Source organism: Ciconia boyciana, chromosome 1 (assembly GCF_034638445.1).
Source record: "Ciconia boyciana chromosome 1, ASM3463844v1, whole genome shotgun sequence".
NCBI lineage: Eukaryota > Metazoa > Chordata > Aves > Ciconiiformes > Ciconiidae > Ciconia > Ciconia boyciana.
The window spans coordinates 167930997-167946359 of record NC_132934.1 but is presented as its reverse complement, the minus strand read 5'-3'; positions in this window follow the sequence as shown (position 1 = coordinate 167946359).

Below are 15363 nucleotides of genomic sequence, written 5' to 3'. Positions count from 1 at the left end.
GGGTGAAAAGCCTGTGCTGAAGCCACTTACAGCTAGCTTTTCTAAATTCCATGATGACCAAGACATGAAGAACATATAATAACTAATTACTTGGTTTATGTCAAAATTAGTCCTCCAGTCTAAGCATAGTGTTGGATTTCTAGGTAAGTCAAGTACTCCTGAAGACCTTCAGAAAGGTTAGATTACTGGAGAATACCACAAAAATTAGACAGTAATGAAGATTTTTTTTTTTAAAAGGAAAATAATTATCATATTAGCCACTACAGCAAGTATTGCCTATTACCCCATATTACCACTGGCCTGGTGAAAAGAAACAGAATAATAAGCTCCATTAAAGGTCTTTGTAAGAGAAGGTAATACAACTGACAAGGATAGCTACAAAAAGTAAACTCTTATCTTAGAAGGGCGTTGAACACAGCCACATTAACCTCTTATTTCAGTGCCATAGCTGGAGGTAAAATAAAGCTTCCCAAGTATCTTATTGCAACTTAAATTACTAATGAAAAAGAAATACAACACAAGGCTGCACTGAATAGTTGTATCAAAGTAATGCATGTCTTACAAACCAAAGATGATGCTAACAGAATCACAGAATCACAGAATCACAGAATCACAGAATTGTATAGGTTGGAAAAGACCTTTGAGATTACTGAGTCCACCGTAAATCTAATACTACCAAGACCACCACTATACCATGTCCCTAAGCACCTCATCCAAACATCTTTTAAATACTTCCAGGGATGGCGACTCAACCACTTCCCTGGGCAGCCTGTTCCAATGCTTGATAACCCTTTCAGTGAAGTAAAATTTCCTAATATCCAAACTAAACCTCCCCTGGCACAACTCGAGGCCATTTCCTCTCGTCCTATCACTTGTTACCTGGGAGAAGAGACCAACCCCCACCTCTCTACAACCTCCTTTCAGGTAGTTGTAGAGAGCAATAAGGTCTCACCTCGGCCTCCGCTTCTCCAGACTAAACAACCCCAGTTCCCTCAGCCGCTCCTCATAAGACTTCTGCTCTAGACCCTTCACCAGCTTCGTTGCCCTTCTCTGGACACACTCCAGCACCTCAATGTCTCTCTTGTAGTGAGGGGCTCAAAACTGAACACAGGATTCGAGGTGCGGCCTCACCAGTGCTGAGTACAGGGGCACGATCACTTCCCTAGTCCTGCTAGCCACACTATTTTTGATACAAGCCAGGATGCCATTGGCTTTCTTGGCCACCTGGGCACACTGCTGGCTCATATTCAGGCGGCTGTCAACCAACACGCCCAGGTCCTTCTCTGCTTGGCAGCTTTCCAGCCACTCTTCCCCAAGCCTGTAGCGTTGCATGGGGTTGTTATGACCCAAGTGCAGGACCTTGCACTTAGCCTTGTTGAACCTCATACAATTGACCTCGGCCCATCGATCCAGCCTGTCCAGGTCCCTCTGCAGAGCCTTCCTACCCTCAAGCAGATCAACACTCCCGCACAACCTGGTGTCATCTGCAAACTTACTGAGGGTGCACTCGATCCCTTTGTCCAGATCATTGATAAAGATATTAAACACAACTGGCCCCAACACTGAGCCCTGGGGAACACTGCTTGTGACCAGCCGCCAACTGGAGTAAACTCCATTCACCACCACTCTTTGGGCCCGGCCATCCAGACAGTTCTTTACCCAGTGAAGAGTACACCTGTCCAAGCCATGAGCAGCCAGTTTCTCCAGGAGAATGCTGTGGGAAACCGTGTCAAAGGCTTTACTGAAGTCTAGATAGACAACATCCACAGCCTTTCCCTCATCCACTAGGCAGGTCACCTTGTCGTAGAAGGAGATCAGGATGGTCAATCAGGACCTGCCTTTCCTGAACCCATGCTGGCTGGGCTTGATCCCTTGGTTATTCTCTACATGCTGTGTGATGGCACTCAGGATGATCTGCTCCATCAGCTTCCCTGGTACCGAGGTCAGGCTGACAGGCCTGTAGTTCCTTGGGTCCTCCTTCTGGCCCTTCCTGAAGATGGGCATCACATTGGCTAATCTCCAGTCAGCAGGGACCTCCCCAGTTAGCCAGGACTGCTGGTAGATGATGGAAAGGGACTTGGTGAGCACATCTGCCAGTTCCTTCAGTACTCTCGGGTGGATCTCATCAGGCCCCATAGACTTGTGAGTGTCTAAGTGGTGCAGCAGGTCACTAAGCATTTCCCCCTGGAATATGGGGGCTCCATTCTGGTTCCCGTCCCTATCTTCCAACTCCGGGGGCTGGGTACCCAGAGAACAATTGGCCCTGCTATTAAAGACTGAGGCAAAGAAGGCATTAAGTACCTCAGCCTTTTCCTTATCCTTGGTTACTGTGTTCCCTCCCCTGTCTACTAGGGGCTGGAGATTCTCCTTAGCTCTCCTTTTGCTGCTAATGTATTTGAAGAAGTATTTTTTGTTGTCTTTTACAGCAGCAGCCAGATTGAGCTCTAGCTCAGCTTTGGCCCTTCTCATTTTCTCCCTGCACAGCCTTGCTACACCTTTGTAGTCCTCCTGAGTTGCCTGCCCCTTCTTCCAGAGGTCATAGACTCTCCTCTTTTTCCTGAGTTCGAGCCAGAGCTCTCTAGTCAGCCAGGCCGGTCTTCTTCCTCGCCGGCTCGTCTTTCAGCACCTGGGGACAGCCTGCTCTTGTGCCTTTAGGATTTCCTCCTTAAAGAATGTCCAGCCTTCCTGGACTCCTTTGCCCTTTAGGGCTGCCTCCCAGGGGACTCTGTCAACCAGTCTCCTGAACAGGCCGAACTCCGCCCCCCGGAAGTCTAAGGTGGCAGTTCTGCTGACCCCCCTCGCTGCTTCTCCATGTATCAAAAACTCTATCATTTCATGATCTCTCTGCCCAAGACAGCCTCCAGCCATCACATGGCTCACAAGTCCTTCTCTGTTCGTGAACAAGAGGCCCAGCAGGGCACCTTCCCTAGCTGGCTCACTCACCAGCTGTGTCAGGAAGTTATCTGCCACACACTCCAGGAACCTCCTAGACTGTTTCCTCTCTGCTGTATTCTGTTTCCAGCAGACATCCGGTAGGTTGAAGTCCCCCACAAGAACAAGGGCTAGCGATCGTGAGGCTTCTCCCAGCTGCTTATAGAATAGTTTGTCAGTCTCCTCATCCTGGTTGGGTGGTCTGTAACAGACTCCCAGCGCAATACCTGCCTTGTTGGCCTTCCCCCTGATTCTTACCCATAGACACTCCACCCTATCGTCACCATCATCAAGCTCTAAACTATTCAGACAACCAGACTGATTTTAAATCAGCAAAGCAAAGATACAGATGGAAAGGGTGAGGGAGGGTTATTGAAAGCAAGGTTACCAACAGTCCAGGGGTGTCCATGTTTCCATGCCATGGACATGGCATGGAATGTACTCCCCTCTCTATGTTTACACAGTCAAAGCAGAGAATGGCAGAAAGCGATCCCTCCTCATGAGATCACGTGGCACAGCTGTTTCTTACTCAGGTGATTCACAGCTGTCCTGCTCTAACATGTTTTGCAAAAGCTGTGAGAAGACTGTAACATATCCAGGAGATGACCTAACGATTAAGCATTATGGATAAATGAGGTCCATACAGTTCTGGAGCTCATTCTGTGGCCTTCATTTACTTAGTGCTGGATATTTGTCTCACAGTATTTGCATGGACTTCATCAGGAATCTGAAGTCAGGAATTTACCCTTTTGGAAGAGTTTGAGGTCTCTCAAAGGGAGTTTTAGTTGCATTGTATTGTATTGTATTGTATTGCATTGTATTGTATTGTAGCATCTGAGAGGCCCTGCAGTGTGGATGAAGACCATCATAAGAAAGCAGCTGGAGAGTGAATAACTTTTGTTGAAGAAGGACGATTGATGGTTATTGTGTATCAGATTTTTATAGAGAGAAAATGTGATTTATAAACAAAATGTAAAGTTCATTTTTAAAAAATAGAATATATATAACAAGCATATACTTCTATCAGGAGCTGGAATTTAGGACAATGAAGTGTTAAACGCTATGTTTTACTTTTCTGTACTGAGGAAATTGAGAATTTTTTTCTTGTGTTATGTGACACTATTGTACATAAACATCCAGAAATGGTTTACCTCATCAGAAGTATTGTTTCTCGAATCCAAGGCAAAATTGCTTGAAAATGGAACTGAGCAGATTCTAAAGCAGTTTGTGAACATAATCAGTCTTTCCAGCAGAGGTTATATAGAAATGTAATCAACAAAATAAAGACCTTCCTGGTGAACACTGACTATTTATAATGTGTCACAGCGAAAATAGTTTGTAGAAGGTAAAACTACTATTCTGATTAACTAACCCAGTTATTATATTATGTGAAGACGTGGTTAAGATTAGGACTTCTGATTTCTTATGCTATGTTACAGCCATTTTTTAAATTCTGTAAAAGAGTTGCTGAAATATGCAATGTAGAAGAGAAATTTTGTTTCCTTGATGGTGTTACAATGCACTCCTTTTTTCTCTTTTACAATGAAAAGATGTGAAAACAGGAGGAGAGGAAGAGGCAGGACTAAGCCTTCAAAATGCTCTCTTACTCTACTCTTACATGGTAGCTGTGTTCTATCACAGAAACAGCATAGCTACATCCTCTGCAAAACTAAACAAACAACACCCCTCCCTCCCCCCAAAAAAACCCTAAACCAGAAGGTAATTTTGCTATCTTTCTCCTATTAAAGGAAAGGCTGGGACAAAACATGACTGTCTCATTTAGTTCTGTATCAGAATTGTAAAGTATATTTGCCCTGTTTTTTTTATCCTTTGACCTAATTTGCCTGATTTTAAAATATAACTGCTGTACTTTATTTATGGCTCAACTTAACACAAGATTTGAGTTCTACCTACCCACTTCCCTGTCTAACTATTTACCTAATACAGACAGCCTTCAATTTAATGAGTACTGGAACTGTATTTCGTTTTCTATGTTTATTTTACTTTAAAATAACAAATATTGTCTCAATCAAAAGGAACTGACCCTGTATTTCCAGTATGTCTTTAGAGGCAATGATTGTTTAACTTGACTCAGTTACAGCTCTTTTAAACATGAGCTGAACATCTGATAGTAACCTTTTTTGGATGTATCTGTTCTTTAAGCTACAAACAAATCTCACTCAAAAAAGATCTATTCAAAGTGTCTCTGAAATCACAATATTCCCTTACCAGCCTTATCATTACTGTGTAACTGCTGATGCTTTCTTTTCCTTCCTGCAAAATCTAGGAGACTTATCAAGTGTAAGTCTTCCAACTTTTATTAAAGTCTTTGAAGTTTAAACAGTTTTACAAAACATCTATAAAGGATTTCTATTATTTTTAATGCCTTATCAGTACCATATTCTCTCATGCCAATGAAATAATTTTCCCTTTTGCACATTATTTGGATAGGAAGAGAAAGAACTTTTTTTTTTTCTTTTTTTTTTTTTTCCTTTCTATTTGGGTTTTATCATTAGATAACTCCAGACTTTCAACATATCTAGTAAATGATATCCAAAATTAATTGAAATCCTCTAAACTCTATTAAAAGGCATTGTTGTCTAATACTACTGATAATTTACTTTGTGGACTTTCTTCCCTTCTTTCATTTACCCAAGTGCTAATTTTCATTTAACTCTTTCTGTGTAAGGACTCACAGTATTCATGAGTGGAGACCAAAAAAAATTGTAGGAAGATTAACCTTTCAACAATATTCTTCTGTAGAAAAATTTCAATGTTCAGGAAAAAACCAGGAAAAAATGACTTTTCCACTGTGTTCTGCCAGTATTTTTCCAAAGTAGATTAGAAAGACAGCCCAACTCCCAGAATTGCACATCAGACTGCAATGCTCAGTATGAAAACCAGTTTACATCAGTAATCATTGCCATTCTCAAGGCATTTGCTTCTAAACGTGAACATAAAACTGTTTGGCAACGTTTTAAATCTCTTAGGCTGCAATTGCTGCATTCTGAAGCATGAAATATTTGTCTCTTGGGAATACGTTTTTTTTTTTACTTTGATTCTCTGTTTTGCTGCTTTTAATAACAAATGGCACTCTTTAGTTCAATTTCAGTGTTACTTGTTAGAAAGGGGTTATTTCTTGGTATTTGGGCATGATGATTTTGTTCTAGCTCTGTGCATCGTATAATGGCTACATGTTTTTTACAAAGCTGTTAACATGCATTCTTTAGAGGCTAGTAAAACCTCCTACAGATCTTTTCTAATAAAAATTAGTCTGGTAACAGCTGGATTCTGAAAAAGAAGCACTAGTTGTACAGTTGTACAGTTAAGAAAAGCTCTTTTTTTTCCCTGTCCCCTTCTTGGAAGCTATGATATCAATATAACAATAAAGCTTCTAATTAGTAAAAACCAGTGTTAGAATGAATATTATATTATGTGTACAAATATGTTAATGCAAAGATAAAGAAAGAAAAGCTTCAGAGGGTGTTGCCTATTCGTCTGGTTCATCTGCTTGAAATGTAGTATTTGTGAAATAAAAAAGCATCCTAAAGGGCTTCTTTTTTTTTAAGGCAGAAGAAAAATACAGTGACATTTCTGAAGCAGGATGAACTTCTGATGTGCAGTCTACACCATAAAATGTGTTTCCTTCCTCAGTGGAATTCTCTCTGTTTCTAGAAGATAAAGTATAAGATGAGTTTCAGCATCTCTGCTTTATGGTCTTAACTTATCCTTTATGTAACATCTAAAGGCATACATTTGAGTAATCCAAACGTCCTAAGTAAAGAACACTGGGTACAGCCAAAGGAGAGAAGTACAGGTCTCCACAGAATGTTTCAAGACAGCTAAATTAGATAATTCCCTTTTTTCCTTTGACTGCATAGGAAATTAGCATAGAATAATTCAGTGACCTCAGGTGATAAATATGAGCAATGTGGAAACAGCCAATAACTACCTAATAGATAACATTAAATAAATAGCTTTGTCAGAACAGGTATCTGATTTAGAGGCATGTGGTAAATCCCTCCTGTGCACTCAGGATTCAGAATGCCTGATCTTCCCTTGATGATGCCTACAAAGCAAAAGAAACTTCCTTTTCCATAAACTTCTGTTGGTTAATGAATTTGTCCCAGATGACGAATTTGTGAGTTTTAGATCTGCCTCAGCCTGAGGGAACTCTGTCTTGCCAAGAAAAAAAAAAAAGGCAAAAAGCCACAGAACAGTTTGCAAGTTCTCTTGCATTCTTCCCACTAACTCTGGCTTACTGTGCAGCAAAAAGACTTCAAAGTTTATGGGACCAAAAATGCATGGAATTGAATGAGCAAGAGGGAATGTGTATATGGAGCTCCTAATACAGAAGACATCTATGAGAGAATTTCTTCCCAGAAGCTGTGTCTATACAAGTAAATTAAACAGTGTTTGGGAACATTCTCAAGCATGGGAACACAATCTTTTATACTAGCAAAGTGTTAGAAAATTCCCCAGGGTGATTTTGGCATGTACCAACCAGCAGTTTCCCACAGGAGTCTGGACACTCCTTAGGCGTTAGAATTTGCTACGGACCATTCCAAGATGATTTCTGCATAAAGGCACCCAATTCTGGAGACTAACTTGCTAGGATTGATGCTCACTTGTCATTGCCACCTGGCCCCAGTGCCCAGGTGCATTCATGGGCACACATAATTTACTGGTTTATAATCAATAGCCAAAAAGGTTTATTTATGAACTCTTTTCCCAATGGTCCTAATGTTCTTTATCCTAATGATAAAAATAGTAATAAAAAAGACAAACAGAAATAGCCTCTAGGAAAAGGAGACCAAAGACATTTCTGCCCAGCCTTCTGCAGTTATTTCCTTCTCACTGGGGCATATAAGTTCTTCTGTTCATTCTCTTCTTCCGGACCCATGAATCTTGAATTGAATGGAGAGAGACATACAAGCAGGTAAAATAAGTTGGTCATCTACCTTATCTGATCTATTTTTAGACATTAAAAAAAATTTGGGTAAGAATCTAAGTCTCGGGTTTTAAGAGTCATTGATGCCATTAATCAGTTATTTTCTAAAATAATTTACAGCTTCTCTTTTATGACATTCAAGGTTTCACTTAGAATGCCATATTCCTGGAATGTTTCTTATGCCGACCTAATTTCTGGTTGGAAAAGCTTGACCATGCTCTTTTTATCTGTACATAGCAAGGTCTCATTCGGTTCTCAACTATGTGCATCTTGCATCAGTATAAATTAAATTGACCACAGGAGAGTTACACTATGAATTTAATCTATGACATATAGCAGGGATCCTGAATTGTTTAGAGGGCTTTAAATCCTAAGTATTCAAAATTAAATTCATGGAAGGCATTAGACTTCTGCAAAGATGCATAATATATTGTATGCAGTACTTAAGCTTATCTTTTAATATATTTTTTTTTTCATATTGTTCTAACCACATTACATGCTTGTATTTTCTTTTGCTTCATCAAGTGCCTATTAGGGTGATGCCAGAGACTTCACATTCAGTCTCTCATAATCTCTAACTTCTGCTGCTGCTACCCTTTGATTTGTTTGGTTTTTTTTTTCCTCTTTCTCAAAATGAACTCCAAATTTTAACTCCTGTGAGAATTGCAATAGATAATCATATTCAAAATACAGTTGTGAAAAGCAGCCTGACATCATGCAGGGCTTTCCCCTTTTCTACCCAACTTTGTAGGAAGCCTAGTCTTTTTACTTCGGTAGTAGTAGTAAAACTTTGCCTCTGGAACTACAGTGTTCTTTGCCTATGTAAACAATACATTGAAGCTATAAGAATTTTTCACTATAAAGCAAGCCTTGATTAAAAACACACAATCTTTTCACTTCCCACCCCCCCCTCCCCAGCTGGTGTGGTGAATAGTATAAAAAGTTCCAGTTTCTACCACAGAAAACTAACTCACCCATTCCCTGTATTTTTTCAAGTTAAACTAAATCACATTCTCCGTTTCTAATTTGACTGAGAAAACTTACATAGCTTAAACTCTTCTTAAGGAAACATGCTGCTATTACTTTTCAGGGATCGTAGGGAAGAATCTCCTTTAATGATCTAAGTAATTACCTGATATTATCCTAGTTGGCTGAATGTGTCCTCTATGATTTTAAACCCAAGTATTTCTATTAAATAATATTTTTATTTTTGCCTTGAATTTCCTTTTTAAAAAATATTTTTTCTCACACACTGATGGGTTAATTAGCTTCAGTGGGTAACCTAACATTCGATCATTCTTAAATTTGCAAGCAAGATGCAACATGTATTGTAAGTATTGTAATCATGGTTGGAGCAATGGTCTCTTTAGTCCTGTACTTTATCAATGCCTGTGCTCAATGTTGGTTCCTGCTCCACAGTCACAAAAGCTCGTAATCTACTTTACTGTGTAATAAGACACCATGAGAGAGATTGCTTGTGGATGTCAGCTGGTGATCAGCTTATGCCCTAAAGCATGAAGATTGATGTCCCTTGTAATTTTTTTTTTTCCCAGAGTTAGTGTAACCACAGATGATATTTGCTATTATTAGTTACTGCAGCTATTTATGGGCCATGCTTCCAGCAGCAAGTCTACAGTTCCTGAATGAGAATCTTAAAACACTTCATTCTACCCCATCTACTTAGACCTGCTATAAAATCTCATCTACTTCTTTTTTTTAAGCATTACTTCTTGATTTTTACGTGGTAAATCAATGTAGAAAGATCACACTGTTGCAACAGAATCTTTCCATGGGTGTTTTGTCTAGGTGTTTGGGATTTTTCTGACCGAATACCTCTCAAGGGCTTTCAACTGCGCATCACAGAGCATGCCAAACACTTTTTGGTATGTTTTCTCTTAATTCACCAATATCTCAGTTTCTTAGGATTTGCAGTGCAATATTTATGGCACAGTGTCACAGGAGTATCTGAAGAACAAAGAGTGGTAACTCACCCATGTTGCATTTGAGTGGGGATTAACCAAATGGTGACCACATTACATTTTGAATTGATATTGAAAATATGAAATACACTTAAATATTAAATGAGAGAGAGATTTGGTGGCTTCCTTATGAATAAGCAATTTTAACCATTTCAGGTTTTTTAATGAAAAATCCTTATCTCACAAAAGAAAATTTGTGAATCTAAAGCACCAAATCTAACATAAAATAAATCTAGAGCAAGCAATACAGAGTTGTATACTTAGGTGTATAATAGTCTAGAAATTTTAAACAGACTGAATATCTGTAGTTCCAGATATTTTACTTTCAATAAGATACAGTTGCTGCACTGAATCAATACTTTATTATCTAAAGACACAATGAGAAGAAAGAATGAAAGGCAAAAATGAAACTTAAGAGATTTGAGATGATTTGCCAAAGGTCAGTCTCAGAGCAGCTGAGCTAAAACTAGAAATCAAGTATCCTGATGCAAAATCCAGTGTCTTACTGTTCTGGTCAAAGAGTATAGGGAATAATAAACATTTAATAAAATACACATTAAAGACTTTTCTAATTTTCTGCAAAAACAAACCAAAAAAAGCCCCTTTCATTTTTCTATCTTCTACATCTTTTCCTTTTTGTGAGTTATTGGTTTGAGGGGGTGGGTTTTGACATCTTGAAAATCCAAATTCATATCTAAGGTTGTTTCTTTGCTTTACAGAGCAAATCATGAAAGTCTGTTCAAAACCAACCCTGTTTAATGGTTTGCTACAATGGTTTTCTTATTACATGACCTGAATTAACTTAGCTTGTTTCATATAAGTTCATGAAACAAAGTGGTAAGAAAATGGTTACAATTATCAATAATGTACCACAGTAACTGGTAATGCACTGTTGATACAGAAATGAGAGATTTCAGTCTTAGCTATTTGAGCCAATATATTCCAGTGAATGGCCCAAATTCTTTATGCTTTTGGTGATTACCTAAAAAATAGCAGAAGGAATATTAGAAGTGATAAAATATAGCTCTCTAGAATTCTAAGCCTCTTGAGCATTTCTGACCTTGAAAGAATCAAGCAGAAACTGAATCAGGCACCCATACAAAGGGCAAAACTCTTACAAGACTGACTGTTGCTGGCAAATTTTCATGTGTGTGCTTCATGTAGTAGTTAGAGAGTTCAACATTAATTTAAATACTCAGTGGATGAAGTAAATGCAAGAAGTAAGAAGGATCACCAGTTTTAGTGGTTGTTAACATGTTTTTGGGAAAGATATGTTTGTATCACCCTGCATAAAGAGATCTAAGGAATAGAACCAATCTACAGAAATACGTGAGTATAAAAGTATTCGATGCCCTCATGCAGAACTATAGCTAGATCAATAAAAGCACGTGGGGAAAATCCTGTCCCTGCAGAAATCAAAGGCAAAACTCCCATGGGTTCTGGATTTGTATGTACTGGGTGCTGAGTATCTGGGTTAATATGCATTTCCTTTCCAGATACATTTTCCACAAATTAGAATACTGATATCATTTTTTGTCAATAGGTCCAGATAATGACATATTTCTATATTTATAGTTCTATAATTGGCCTGGTTTCAGCTGGGATAGAGTTAATTTTCTTCTTAGTAGCTGGTATAGTGCTGTGTTTTGGATTTAAGATGAGAATAATATTGATAACACACTGATTTTTTAGTTGTTGCTAAGTAATGTTTACACTAGTCAAGGACTTTTCAGCTTCCCATGCTCTGCCAGGTACACAAGAAGCTGGGAGGGGGCACAGCCAAGATAGTTGATCCAAACTGGCCAAAGGGCTATTCCATACCATATGACGTCACGCTCAGTATATAAACTGGGGGGAGATGGCCAGGGAGCAGCGATCACTGCTCAGGGACAGGCTGGGGGACAGACTGCTCAGGGACAAACAAGTGCCTCACTTGTTTTGTAGATTCTATTATTGTTGTTGTTGTTGTTGTTATTATTATTATTATCTCTTCCTCTGCTGTCCTATTAAACCGTCTTTAACTCAACCTACGGTTTTACTTTTCTTATTTTTTTCCCATTCTCTCCCCCATCCCACCAAGGAGGGGGGAGGGTCAGTGAGCGGCTGTGTGGTGCTTAATTGCTGACTGGGTTTAAACCACAACAATAATTAAGAACAAAAAATATTGCATTATCAATTTTTTTTTTTTTTATCATTATTACGACTTTAATTTAAAGTGAAGGAGACTATTCTGTAATCTTAATTGCTTTCATAATTTTTTGTAGTCAGGTGATCTACTTTTCTCATCATCCCCAGAACCATTTTGAAACTTTTGCAGAATTTAATTCAGAACTCTCATTTGCTGACAATTATTTGTCCTCTTGTCTTTCAAATAACAGACTCACCAACAGAAATTTAAAATATTGTATCTTTTTTTTTCCCACAGAAAAATACTTGGGTATCAGTTAATTAGTAGGAAAGAAATTTAGATCAAAAGGAAAAAAAGAACATAATTCTGTCATTCTAAATCCATGGTTCTGTTCTGTTCCCACCTGAAAAAAAAAGAAAAAAAGAAAAAAAGAGGAAAAAAAACCCTACAGTGGGTACAGTTTACTGTAAAAAGGGTGACCATCTAGAACTATGGAACAACTTTCATGTGAGGAAATTTGTAATACATTTTTAGCTTGGAGAGAAAATGTTTGAGGACGGAAGTGACATATTTTCATAAAATCATGAATGGTATGTTCAAAATTAGTTGAGAAAGGTTATTTGCAATTTCTTATAACACAGCATCAAATGAAAAAAGTAATGGGATAATTTTATGCATAAATTTGACCATGTATGTAAGTCCCCTGCTAGTACTTCCTCCAGCTGTGAATGCTATTATGGAAGAGAAACTGGAGAGTTTCTTTTAATCATAGCCTACTAGCATGTGTGCAGGAAGAAGATAAAGAAGAATATGAGAGACCTGGCTTCTCTTCATTTGATTTCTGGTCACTATCACAAAGTGAACACATGACAGCAACTCATAAGCAGCTGTATGAAGAGTTGAAAGGACTTCTTTATGGAACAAGAATTGAACAGGAGATGACTTGTGACCCTAGAGCACAGTTCATTTTATACAGTCTGCTGTCAGTGTAAAGTACTGTCCCTTGCTCTGTGCAGATGTTAGAGTTAAGTGAGCCCAGAGAGAATGGATTCAAGGTTTTTGCTTGCTAACATTCCACTGTTAAAACTCAATAGATTACGAGGAAATTATTTAAGTAAGTGAGATATGGATGAAAGCAAAATCAAGAGCAATGAGTATCTGGTATAACAAGCTCAGCAATCAAGTGTTTTATGCATGTGCCAATGGACAAAATTTTCTGGCAAGTTTACTTTGCTGAACTTTAGTCCTGTAGTCTTTAAAAAGAGGCCAGAAAGACTATTCTAATTGAAAAAAAAAAAAAAAAAAGCCCCCCAATAAAACACCACCAACAACAGAAAAACGACACCACCACAAGCCACACCCCCAACACAACTCTCCTGTGACAGTCTTCTTTCATCTCAGCTTTCAGGGCCTGAAACTGCGCTGCCATTTTGCACACAAGAACACAGAGACTAATAAAGTTTAAGCTGCTTTTAAAAAGAATTGCCATGTATACGTATTATTATTCTCAAAGTATTTTTAATCACACCATATAAAAGTAAAAAATCTGTCAAGAATTGTTAGCAGATATCACATAATCTAATTACATACTGGAAACTTTCAAGACTGTTATGAAGCAACAGAAAAAAGATTTATTTAAATAGTACGCTAAAATTTTATGTATTTACTAGATGAATACTATGAGAATGTTCTCTTCAAAGTTTGAAATTTTTACTTGCTAACAATTATACAGTTTTGTTCATTTAAAGTAGGTAATTTATGATAATGTAACTTGTATCCTAAAGTAGTTAATTTAAGATAATGTAATGTAGCTAACTATATATGTCTAAAAATTTAACATTTGGGTCTGTGATTTTTTTCTTCTACATCACCCACTTCACTGCCCAGCATTATTTTTATGCAGTGGGAGCTCAGCATGAGCTTAAAAATTCCTCATATGAATCTAATGAAATGACGCTCAAGGTACCATACCAAAGCATGGCTTCAGGTTGCCTTTCTTACTGGTACAGTAACAGCAACACCAACATTTGAGATTATGTAACAATTTCCATTCTAAATCATCACTTAAATTATTGATAACTTCCTGATCCCTTCAGTTTGAGGATACAGTGTATAAGGAATAAGCTGTCCATTTTTTTTTCTATTTTGTATGTTAATAAAGATCCATTTTATGGACTGCAAGACAATTGAAAGAAAATCAGGTGTTCCATAGTCCATGTTTTTATTCCTGACAATCTTTAATTTAAAATTATGTAAATTTATAAGATGTAGTGAAATGAGAGATAATAAGAACATGCTTTATGGGCAAGTGCTCTTTGATGATCTAATGGAAACATGTTCTTTTTTCTTAGTACTAGAATGTGAGAATATCTTTCTTTTTATTCTTTTTTTTTTTTCCTTTCCCCTGGTTGGTTATTTTTATGACAGCTGTTTTTATCAATTTAAATTAAGATTCACAATGCTACAACTTTTCCATACAGCAGCCTTGCTAGTATAGTAGAAAATATTGCAAGAGATGAAGTAGCAGGAACAAGGGCTTATATAGGCTTTTCTGAGATGAGACTCTCACAGTTCATTTTCCAAATACCCAACAGAGCAGAGAGAATGTATTTAGTGTTGCGATCTCATGAAAAGTGTGTGTATGGGGGGTAAATCACAGACCTGAAGAATTAGGGTTACATCAAAACTTCTAGAAGACTGTGTTTGAGGATTTGCCTTCTCAATAAACATTATTTTTAGTTTGCTGAGCATCAGAAACTTGCCTTCTCACAGTGCAACCCCAGCCTGCCACATTAGTTCACTACAGTCTTGCATATTGTTTGTGGTCTTATTTGGTTTCACAGACAGCAGTTAAAACTCTGCCTGTTCTTCTGGTAGCCTCAGTTGTCTCAAAATTCTTTGCCTTCTTTTTTTTTTTTCACTAAATATTTTTTTGTAACATAACTGTCAAAATTATCATCCAGTAAAAAAGATGTGTGGCAGTGATGTGTCACAACTGTCAGATCAGAGAGATGTTATGCAGAGAAGATACACCGCTGTGTTATGCTATGTAGGTTATCTGTCTAAATTATTAATTGTTCAGTATCCTTATTCTGCTGGCATGGATTTACCAAGATGTAAGTAGCCATATAAATTTATGTTAATTTGTTACTAGTTCTAAGTAGCTGAAACACAACGTTAAGGTATTTTAGTGCGATAAAAATCTCAGCAGGGAAAGTTCATTACCAGGTAACATTTCACTTCAGCCACTGAAAATAGTTCCTGCTCCCCATCAATCTAGGTAGCCTGGAACCATCTTAAAATATTCATACATATTGCCCTCACCTTATTTTGCAGCAGAATAAATATTTTTATTAATTATTTTGAATTGGCAA